Source organism: Triticum aestivum, chromosome 5A, assembly GCF_018294505.1.
Source record: "Triticum aestivum cultivar Chinese Spring chromosome 5A, IWGSC CS RefSeq v2.1, whole genome shotgun sequence".
Classification (NCBI taxonomy): Eukaryota; Viridiplantae; Streptophyta; class Magnoliopsida; order Poales; family Poaceae; genus Triticum; species Triticum aestivum.
Genome location: NC_057806.1, coordinates 4,505,764 through 4,517,120, shown reverse-complemented (window position 1 = coordinate 4,517,120; position 11,357 = coordinate 4,505,764). Strand labels below are relative to the sequence as shown.

The window sequence follows — 11,357 nt, the reverse complement described above, 5'->3', positions numbered from 1 at the left end:
TTTCTAGTGTTACAGCTAATTCGTATATGTTGAGAAGAGTTGCATGTATACGGCTAGTCAAACTGTCGGGTGATTGTGTGTTCTATACCTAGGAAAAGCTTACAATTGGTACCATAACTAAGGTGTTTGCATCATGATGGGCTCGAAGGATTCTTTGTCGCCGTCAAGTTGTGACACAGATGAAGGAAAATCAAACAAGAGGATCATGTGGACATCGAAGACAAGAGGAGGCAACCAACACCCCATCCTTGAAGGCGATAATTATGGGATTGTGCTACAAAGATGAAGATCTTCATGCGAGCACATGGAGTTTGGGGAGCGGTGGAAGGCGATAAGACAGTTGACGAGACAAAGGACCATGAACCGTTCTCCTCCACAGCCCTTTCTTTGCTTCTACAGTTTGGCTAACTCAGAATTCGCTCCATCAGGGCCGCCTAAACTGTGGTACGGCCAAATGCAAAGCATTGCCTGACATTATATTAGACGAAAAACAGAATGACCGTAGGATGATTTTATGCGATGAGAGCATGCTCTTGGCTCTAGGCTTAGCTTGTGATTCACATCAAGCATGAAAATGCAGTAGAGAGTGATTGGAACAGGGTCTAACAAAGCACAGTTTGACAAAGTTCAGGCATCTAAAACTGGGAGAAGTTTGGTTACATTTTCAGATCATGGCAATCATCAATCCATGGAAAAAAAACAGCATGCATGATTTTCAACATATCAGATAAACAAGTAAGGCTGTTCTCAATTTACCGACACACCATTCTTGCAACTAAGAAAGGTAGTTTTATAATGATAAGTTGATATTTGATAAGCACATATTCTCACTTTCTCGGTACTCATGAGAAGCAGGAGAAAGAAAAACCTGAAAATGTGAAGCAGTTGCTGTAACAGAGAGTCACCAGAGGAAAGAGCCTGTCTTCTGATCATCTCAGCTGCATAAAAAGGATTGCTAACATCAACAGTCGGGACTGGCACGATGGGGGCTTCAATCGAGAGAGGGGAATACGTCATCTTGTAAAATAAAGACAGCAAGGGAAAACATAAGCAGCTGGTAAGAAATTCAAAAGCAAGAGGTCCATGTAAAATTTGAACTTAAGATCTTAGAAGCACTTTGTAGTTAACTCTTCGTTGCAATACTTCATATGTTGAAGACTATAGAATTACTGTTGTGGTACCTTCGTTTGATGTAAGGCACAAAACCCCTTATCTACTACTCCCTCCTATCCAAAATAAGTGTTGCAGTTTTGAAATGGGATTAGTTCAAAACTGCAACACTTATTATGGACTGGAGGTAGTATGTCATTATAGGCAAGAGTGGCCATGGATTCCATAGTGGATTTTTGTTCTGTCTATTTCTAGCACAAGATTCCCTAGTGGATTTGTCTGATCTAAGGAACAAAACCACTTACCTGGCAGCATGATGAGGGTTGCATGTACTCGGACATCTATTAATTCAATGGACTACGTTGACGGTAGCAAAATTTCCTATCTGGAAAGAACAGTTTTTGTTACATTGAAGCCTTTCAGTATATGAACATCTGCTGGTAAAATAACATATCTCTCAACTCAAAAAATGTTGCTGAAGCGAGTTTACCAACAATATCTCCGATAGACATTTCAGTCTCCTTCACTGGATTTGTTTCTACACAGATTCAAACAGTTACTGTTGCAACGTTTAGGACATCACACTAGTGCAGAACCGCGCTTTAGCGCCGGTTCGTAAGGCCCTTTAATGCCGGTTCTACCATCGGCAATAAAGAGTGGGGACTAAAGGTCTCCCCTCCCTTTTAGTATCGGTTTGGCACGAACCGGCGCTAAAGTGCCACCACGTGGCACGAGCCTGGCCCCGGGTGCGGGTATATAGATCATTAGTATTGGTTGGTAACATCAACCGGCATTAAATGTTTGGGAGGGTTGGTTTTATTTTTTATTTTTCCATTAATTTTGTGTTTTCCATTTAATTCTTTTTTGTTTACTGGTATTTTACGATACTATGTATTGTACATGTTATGCATATATATAAATAGATTTTCTCGTACAACCGATTATATATAAATAGATTTCCTATGTATTGTACATGTTGCTATTCATCACACAGGGTGCAGAATAAGTTATTATTCACCCGAGGTAATCTTACGATCGCTTTATAAACAAATTACGTTTGGAATACAAATAGTTACATTCATATTTATTCTCTATATAAAATTTGGTATAAGAAAACAAAAAATATGTTATAAGACCAAAAATATCGCATTTTTATGTATGTTTTTATGTTCGTAACTTTACATAACATAAAATATTTTTTACGGCGAGTATATATTTTCTTATGTTCTCTTTTTACGTATGAAATACGACAAAATTTACGAAACCTAAAAATACGGTGCATTGACGTCAAAATAGAGAGGGGTGAAGAATAACTATTCCTCACCCAGAGTGACGAATAGCGCGACTATAGGGTCACGCTATTCGTCATCCTGGGTGAGAAATAGTTATTCTTCACCCCCTCTCTATTTTGACCTCAATGCAGCGTATTTTTATGTTTCGTAAATTTTGTCTTATTTCATACATAAAAAGAGAATGTAAGAAAATGTGTACTTGCCGTAAAAAATATTTTATGTTACCTAAAATTACGAATGTAAAAACATGGTGTACAACATACATAAAATGTCATTTTTCTGGTCTTATAACCTATATTTTTGCTTTTTTATATCAAATTTTACATATTAAATCAATATGCATGTAACTATTTATATTCTAAACGTTTTTTATTTAGAAAGCGATCGTAAGATTACCTCTGGTGAAGAATAACTTATTCTGCACCCTGGATGATGAATAATAATATTATATATATATATATATACCCTATTCTGTTCACGGGATCAGAATAATATTCTGATCACAACCTGACCTGCCCCGCTAGTACTATGTTGAACTTCCCTGTGAACTAGGTTGAACTTCCGCCAACATTGCCCAAATGGGGCTTGCGATGTACCGTTGAAAAGCTATGGACCCCAATATCATGACCCAACTTAAATTTTTGGCAAAATATAAGCAGTTTAAGAGCAGTTTTGAAAACAGTTTTTTCTTCGCACAAAAAACGTGAATCGTATTTTCGATCGCATTTCTAAACCGTTTATCAGAATGAGGCATATAATATGGCGTTGGAAAGCTGCTGCAAAACCGCTCCTTCCACATGTTGAAAGTTATCTCTAATTCCCTATGGTTAAAAAGTAATTTGAAAAAACGTAAAATTCCGTAAACCGAACAGTTGAGTTCGTTTTTTCGATGTCATTTCTAAACGGCTAATCCAATGGAGGCATATGATATGGCATTGGAAAGCTTATGAAACTGCGCTACTTTTTCATTTTGAAAGTTATTTTCTAATTTTGAATGGTTTAAGAGTAATTTAGAAAATGGTCCAAGTCCTACTGAGTTCGTATTTTCGAGCTAATTTTTTAACCGTGCGTCCGAATGCAGCAAATGATATGCCGTTGGAAAGCTTGAACAAATGCGAAACTTTTTGGTATGTATTTTTTCTCCCAATTCTTTACGGTTTTAAGTCAGTTTCAAAAATGGTGAAAAACGTATTTTCGCCATAATTTCTACAAACTTTATCGAAATTGGACAAATAATATACCGTTGAAAAGCTACGAAAAATGCTAAACTTTTTCATGTTGATGGTTTTCTCTGATTCTTAACCGTTTTCAAGTAATTTCGAAAACGGCGGAATAATTCGTTCTGCCTCTATCGCGAAACAGATTCTTTGAAAATGCACCGCGTGAAGAACCTGAACTTCTCAGCATGCCTACCTGAACTTCACTCTGTTTTCCACGTGTTTTTTTCCTCGCAGATCTCCATCCACTACTCGTAGTTCTCCATGCACTCACCGGAATTGAGCAAATGAGATACCGTTCGAAAGCTGTTGTAAACATGCAATTTTATCGTGTTGATCGTTTTTTCATACTTGCGACGATTTTAAAAGTTTTTCATCTAAAATTCATCCACTGTAGTAGTTGAACTTCTTGCTGTTTTTAGTTAAACTTCTGTGACGTATTTTCGTTTGTCATTTTCTCATCCATCGTCAGTGTTACAAAAATGATATTTTTCTTTTGTACAAATTTCTCTTACAATAATTTTTTTAAATTTCTCCGACGAAGTACTTGAACTTATAACAACAAAAAATTTAGTCTTTGCTTTTTTATTCCTTTTTAATACAAAATGCACACCGTCTAGTACATGAACTTCTGGCAGTTATCAACTTGAACCTCTCTCAGTTACGTAAAATGTTTGAGTTTTTTAATGAATTTTTAATCTGATTTTCTTAATCTTTTTTATGAATTTGAAGCGCTCTATTTTTAATATTTGAACTTCTTGTTATTTTATTTTTGAACTTCTTGTTTCCATTCTTTAATAACGAGGAAATTTGAGCTCTATAATAATCGAACTTCTCCATCTTTTTAATAGGCCTTCCTGGTTTTATTTCTTAATCCTTTTTTATGAAATTTTAAAGCGTTATATTTTTTAAAAGTTGAACTTCTTGTTTTTTATTTTTGAACTTCTTGTTTCCATTCTTTAATAATGAGGAAAATCTGAGTTTTCTATAATCATCGAACTTCTCCATCTTTTTAATATGGACTTCTTGATTTCACTTTTCTCCATCTTTTATATTTCTTAATTAAACACCAAACTTCTCCCCATTTTTAAATTGAACTTATTGGTTTTATTCTTTAGTAACAAGAAAAAGGTATGTTTTTAATGTACATTGAATTACTCTATTTTTTAAAATTGAACTTCCTAATTTTTTTAAATGGGGAAAATCATTTTTATAACTTTTTTGTTGTTCCCTTATTTTAATTTGAACTTGTTAGTCATTCTTTAGAACGAGAATCTGAGGTTTTATAACCTTTGAACTTCTATGTTATTGTAATTTGAACTTCTTAGTTTTATTCTTTAGTAACAAGAAAAATTGAGTTTTCTGAACTTCTTTGTTATTAATTTTTGAACTTCTTGGTTTTATTTTTTAACAATATGAAAAATCCAATTTTTTTATAGACATCGAACTTCACCATTTTTAAATTTTAACTTCTTAGTTTTATTGGTTAGTAACGGGGAAAATGTTTTTTTATATAAATAATGATACCGCACCGTTATTTTAATTTGAACTTCTAGTTTTTATAGAACGAGGAAAATCAGTTTTTATACAATCTTTTGAAATGCTCCTCTTTTTAATTTGACTTTCTCTGTTTTTTTACAAACGGGGAAAATGCGTTATAAATATTTTTTTAACTTCCAAATTTTTCTTTTAGATATTAAAAATTTATTTTTTTAACGTTGACCTGCTTCGATTTTTAAATTTGAACTTCTTATAGAATTCTGTCACGGCATTTATGCATTTTTTGCTTTTCGGTGAAATGGCCTATGCGGTCCCTTTTTTCATTTGATGATTTTTCTTCTGAACGTGGTACACATGAACTTTGGAATTTCTGAAACATGAACTTCACGTGCTATTAATTTTTTATGAAACTCCACAGTTTTTTATTCTTTGAATTCCATGATTTTTTTTGTTTACATTTTTTTGTTTAAACTTCGAAGTTCGTTACACCTGAACTTTCAAAATCAAACATTTTTACACACATTTTTCCTTGAATCCAACATGTGCAAGAACAATAGGTAAATTTGGGTCAATTATCATAAGCAATAGGACAAACATTTAGAGGGCACACATGAAGGAGAAGGAAAGGGGCAACATAATGTGTGTCAGAGAGCAAGTAGTTGAGGAAAACCAACCAATACGTGATACATTTTTTTACTATAAAGAGCAGAGAACAATTTTTTTATGTCTTTCCAATTTGAACCCCACTAAAAAAGTTTCTATTCAATGTATTTTTTAGTGTTTCCATATTGGTTGAACTTGTTGCTTCCTTAAAATTGAACTTCCTAATTTTTTATTACATGAACACAAAAACTGACACTCTAAATCCAATATGGAAAACAAACATGACAAAAAATAATTTTTAAAATTTTAGTGTAATACGTGCACGCGCACACACACACAAGCACAACACATCCACAATTTTCTTTTTGGCTTTCATGGAATGGAAACAGATTCAGTCTCACAAGCATAAGCATCAAACTTCCATGAATTACAAGACAAACTTGTTGCGTCAACTTAGATTACAGAGCGTCATCGGGTCTGAATTAACATTGGTGTGTTTGTTGAGACCGATGTTGTTGCAGCTTATACAGAGCGCCGTCAGGTCTGAATGATGAGGGTGGACCTGAATTTCATACATTCTCAAAGTGTATCTCAGAACAAGCGATGCACACCCGGAGTTCTGAACTCTAAACTGAATAACACAAAGTTCTGTGATGACTAAACCAAAGCATATCACAACGATAACTACTTACACCAGGTGTTGGCTCTTATTGATATAATCGGGCATCACTCTTCCCCTCTTAGGCGGATGCACAACCCATGAGGGCCACTATATTGGTATGGATTTCATCCTTCCTACCACCGACAACACTGTCCACCTTCTCACCGCCCTTTGCTAAACAAGGAAGTTGGCATTGCCTCGACGTTGTATGCTTCAGTGACATCCTATTGAACAAATGAAATGGAGGGCAAGCATTACATCACTCTCACTGAGTAAACATATTTTGGAGGATCGTGGAGCTATGCTTACCTTCAGCTTGTCAATGTCCACTTTTAGGAAGATGGCGCCAGGGAACTTCTTGGCATACTCACTCGGCAAAGACTAGGGCTATGTCACGACAAGGACCGTACCAGGAAGCAGTGGAGTCAATGATCACCTGACAAGCGAGGAAGTACATAAATTTTACAATGAGGACACATGAACATGAAAGGAATAGCTTGATCGAGGAAAAGAAAATATAATGGCAGCTTCAGTGACAGCCACTACCGAGTACTAAGCGTGTGACAAGGACAAAGGTTACAAAACCACTCTCCCACGATGCCCGCAAGCGATAAAAAACACAGCCACGCAAAGAAAATCCACCAGCCTGCCTCATCTCACACACTCTGAACCTTCCTCTCTTTTCCTGTGTTGCGTCTGCCAACAGCGTCATGGTTTGGCCTGGCTTGGTCGCTGCTAAATAGATGGATGGATTGAGTAATGTAACTGATGTTTCAAGTTCTTTTTTTATAACGAAAGTATTTTGATTGAGACTGCAATACAGGTTGCAGCCTAGGGGCATCACATCTACTTGCAACACGACAGTACTAGATGAAACTTATCATGAAAGTGTTGAACAGGACTGCCGTCCAGGTTGCACCTTAGCGGCATCACATAAATAAACATTAGTAGCAGTACTGAGCTAGACACCGGGACTGCAGTCCAGGTTCCGAATTGGGTGACCCATGAGACAAATACTAGTATTTGCTATCAATATTATGAGATCTGCACAAGTCGGAAAATCATCCAAAAGACAATTCTGCAGCACGCCCGCACCTGGCACAAATTGAGATAACCTTGACCCAACAAATACCTAAAATTTATAACAGGAAAAGGATGACGAAGGGGGATTGGGATCGGGAATCATGTGGACGTACCAGCTTGTCGTCTCCTTTGCCATTGGCATGTGGGTGTCAAACTCTTGCAGCACTGCCTCCCTTGCGTGAGCTAGCGATGGACTGCAGCGGCATCTAGCGACGGACTGCGGAGGCAGTGATAGGCAGCGGCGGATGGTGGCGGCGCGATCCGGGGAGGGAGGCGGGGGCGACATGATCGGTGGAGGGTGACGGCGGGGTTGGCACGATCCGGGGAGGGAAGCAGCGTCTGCAGCGGCACAATCCGGGGCCGGGGCGATGCAGCGGCCGGTTCTCGAGGGGTACGGCGCGGCGGCCGTTTCCCGGGGCAGGGGCGGTACAGTGCGGCGGCCGGTTCCGAGGGCGGGGGCGGGCCGACGCCGGTGAGGTTGGGTGGCTGGATCGGAGAGGGAGTGGGGCGTCGGGAGGTTGGCTAGATCGGGGCGGGAGTGTAGGCGTGAGAAGGTACGGTGGTGGGGTGGGTTTGGGAACGTGTCATCGCGCCCTACATAGGGACATTGTGATCCAAATAACTATTCTGATCCTAGGATCAGAATAGTGCCACTATATATCATTGAATGTATCACAACCACCATTAATTATATATTCACACATACACATGTATATATATACAATTTCTCCTACATGTTGCCTTGGTGCCTTCGGAGGACGATGACAAGTGGTTCATGCGGGCGGTAGCGGATAATAGTATTCTCTTTTGGCATCTATGGCCTGGTTGAGCACAAATCCCGCTATGTTCTCTTGAAGTGCTAGTATGCGCTCCGTTGCTACGAGCTTCTCCCGCACCTCTTTGAACTGTTAAGGAGATCAATATGCATGTGTATTAGTTGTGTGACTAGATATCGATAATCATGTAAAAATTGTGAATAGTGTTCTGGCAAACGTACCCATTCCTGTCTTCGAGATTTGCTTCTTTCGGACGCCATCATGCGAATGTTCTCGTAAACGTAGTATGCACACAGATTAGTCCCCGGAGCCTGCTTCAGGGCCTTTACGAGAATGGAATTTAATCAGATAATAATTAATCAAGCATGATAATTAATTAATGGTATTGAAACAAGAATTAAAGAGATGGTAAGCTAGCTAGTAATACTTAATTACTTACCTTGGGTCGAAACCAAAGCAACTCTTGTCGCCATTTGCCTGGAGTCACCTTGATGAACTTTGCCCAAGCCCTGCCCGCCAGCAAAGAAAATGAATAAAGGGGTTATTAAATAGTTGATATCAGGAAATGATGAACTAATTAAATAGGCCGAGATATAGTTAATAATGATTGAAATTACCTACCGACTATCCCCTTCACGATGGCGAAGTCACTTTCTTCCTTAAGTAGTGAGTCCAGTACTTCAACTGTTCCTTTATCAACTTTAATGATTAACAAAATCCAGTGAAAACTGCATGCGCACACGTTTGCATGTCTTAATTAAGCGGGCATGTGCACAACACTAATCAACTAGCCTAAATCCTATACACTTAATTATTAACATCTAGCTAGCTAGTAAGCAAAAACAGAATTTGTAGTACAAGACAGTGTGACTCACAGGAAGTTGTAAGAAGTAGTATATCTTCATTGCTATTGAGGCGCTTGAAGAACTCTAGCATGATTTCCTCTAAACTTACTCGACAACTTGGAATTTTCCATGTGTACTCATTAACGGTATTTGGGTCAATGAATCTAATGCCATAGCATCCAGATTTTTTCATTTCATACATCTTCATCCTGCATAATACCACAGAAAAGAATATAGTGAGGATAATTACAGGTAATGATTGATCAAAATGATCACTACAGCTAGCTTGAGACTTAAATTACAGAAAGAAATCACTTACAGACAATAGCAACTGACGAGAGATTTGTCGAGTGCGTCTTGATTGAATAATTCAAACAGTTCTGTATACTCAGCGACCAGAGCTTTCTCATGGAAGTAATGCTCCTCCCTGACATTCACCATGAGGGACTCTCGATTGGAAATCTTGGTAATGTTCATGTACCATTGATGCAATTCATACATTCTCATTGGGAGGTTCTTGACCTCCTTGGGCTCGACCAAAGGTTGGCTACGGACATATTTCCGTTTTATTTCCTCCTCTCTAAGCAGAGACATGGGCTCGATGTCGAGGAGTTGTCCAGCACTGATACCGAGCATTTTAGCCTGGCTTATATGCTCCTCTGTTATTACCAGATTGTTCAGCTGGGGAACGGTTTGCCCACAATAATGTAGGGCGCGCGTACTCTCCTGTGTTGTTGGCACAACAAGCGAGGGGTCGATTGAGCCGCCTGTTCTCCCAGCTGGGGAACGATTTTCCCGCTTTTTTGGAAGCTGCTTGTTGGCTCGAGCTCGAGCTCGCTTCCTTCTGTAGTCGTGCTCGATGTGCCTTCCTGATTTGGCGCTCATAGTCTGAGTCAACAGGCTTGGGAGCTGGTGGTCTAGCCATACAAATGAAGTGGTCAATCTTTTCCTCAGGCACTTTCTCCCTTGGCGGCGGTGCCGGTTTTGGTCCCAAATGGGCTGCTACTTGGGCCTTCACTATGGCTTCGTTTTGCTCATCGGTCATGTCGTAAGGCCTCTGAGGAAGAGGAGCGAGGCTGCTTGGACCATATTTATATTGCTTGTCTCCACCTGTACCTCCTGTACTAGCTCGACTCGTACCACTATGCACCATAGTTGCGGCATGTCTCTTCTGTGATTGTTGAGGCGGCGGAGACGGCTGACGTGGCTGAGTTGGAGCAGGAGTCTGCTCACGCATTGGTGGACTTGGAGGGGCGCGAGTCTGTTGACACGGTGGCGGACTTCGAGGAGGAGTCGGCTCACGCGTTCGTGGATTCGGAGGAGCGGGAGTCTGCAGACACGGTGGCGGACTTCGAGGAGGAGTCAGCTCACGTGTTCGTGAACTTGGAGGAGCGGGAGTCCCCTGACTCGGTGGCGGACTCCGAGGAGGAGTCGGCTCACGCGTTCGTGGACTTGGAGGAGCAGGAGTCCCCTGACTCGATGGCGGACTTCGAGGAGGAGTCGGCTCACGCGGTGTCGGTGGCCTTCAAAAGATGATGCAATCCTTTCTCCATAGGATGATACGATGTATGGCCTCTCCCAGTGTGTGCTCGTCGTCACCTCCAGGAATGTCAAGCTCTAGCCCCAAATATTGGTCCACCACCTCATCAACAAAGACACGAGCATAGCCCGCTGGAATCGGGGTAATGGAAGGTTGCTTCGGGGGTATTTGTAAAAGCAAGGACGTCTGCCACCTTCATGGATATGTTCTTCATTTTGAAGTGTAGCTCACAGTTAGTGTTCTCTATGATGTCATCCATAGGGTATGTATCCAGCAGTGCGTCGCCCGGGGCGGAACCAACGCTGCTTCTCAGCATGGATGGGACGGTGCTACCAATGCTGGACGATCATCCGCTTGCTGCTGCCGCTGCTGAGACCCCCTTTCCTGGCTAAGTGAATCGATCTGCTGCTGCTGCTGGAATTTGAGTGCCAAGTCCACGTGCCTTGCTTCTAGGCCTTGAAGGCGTTCTGCATCCTGCTTCCTCTGCTCCTCCTCCAGCTTCCTCTTCTTCTCCTCCTCCATCTTCTTTCTTGCACGGGTCCTGTAGTCGTCGTTCCATTCCGAAAATCCCTCATACCAGGGAATAACGCCCTTGCCTTGTGTTCTTCCCGGGTGTTCAGGATTTCCCAGGGCACGCGTAAGCTCGTCGTTCTCTCTGTTGGGCGTGAACACCCCCTTTCGAGCATCTTCTATTGCGTCAAGTAACTTTTGTTCGGCTCCTTTTAGACTT

The 11,357-nt window shown here is 40.5% G+C and overlaps 1 pseudogene; it reads right to left on the bottom strand.

The window, feature by feature from the left end:
• Positions 1–6,462: 6,462 nt before the first annotated feature.
• On the bottom strand, positions 6,463–7,752 carry LOC123106229 (thioredoxin H-type-like; annotated as a pseudogene).
• Between the last annotated feature and the right edge of the window lie 3,605 nt (positions 7,753–11,357).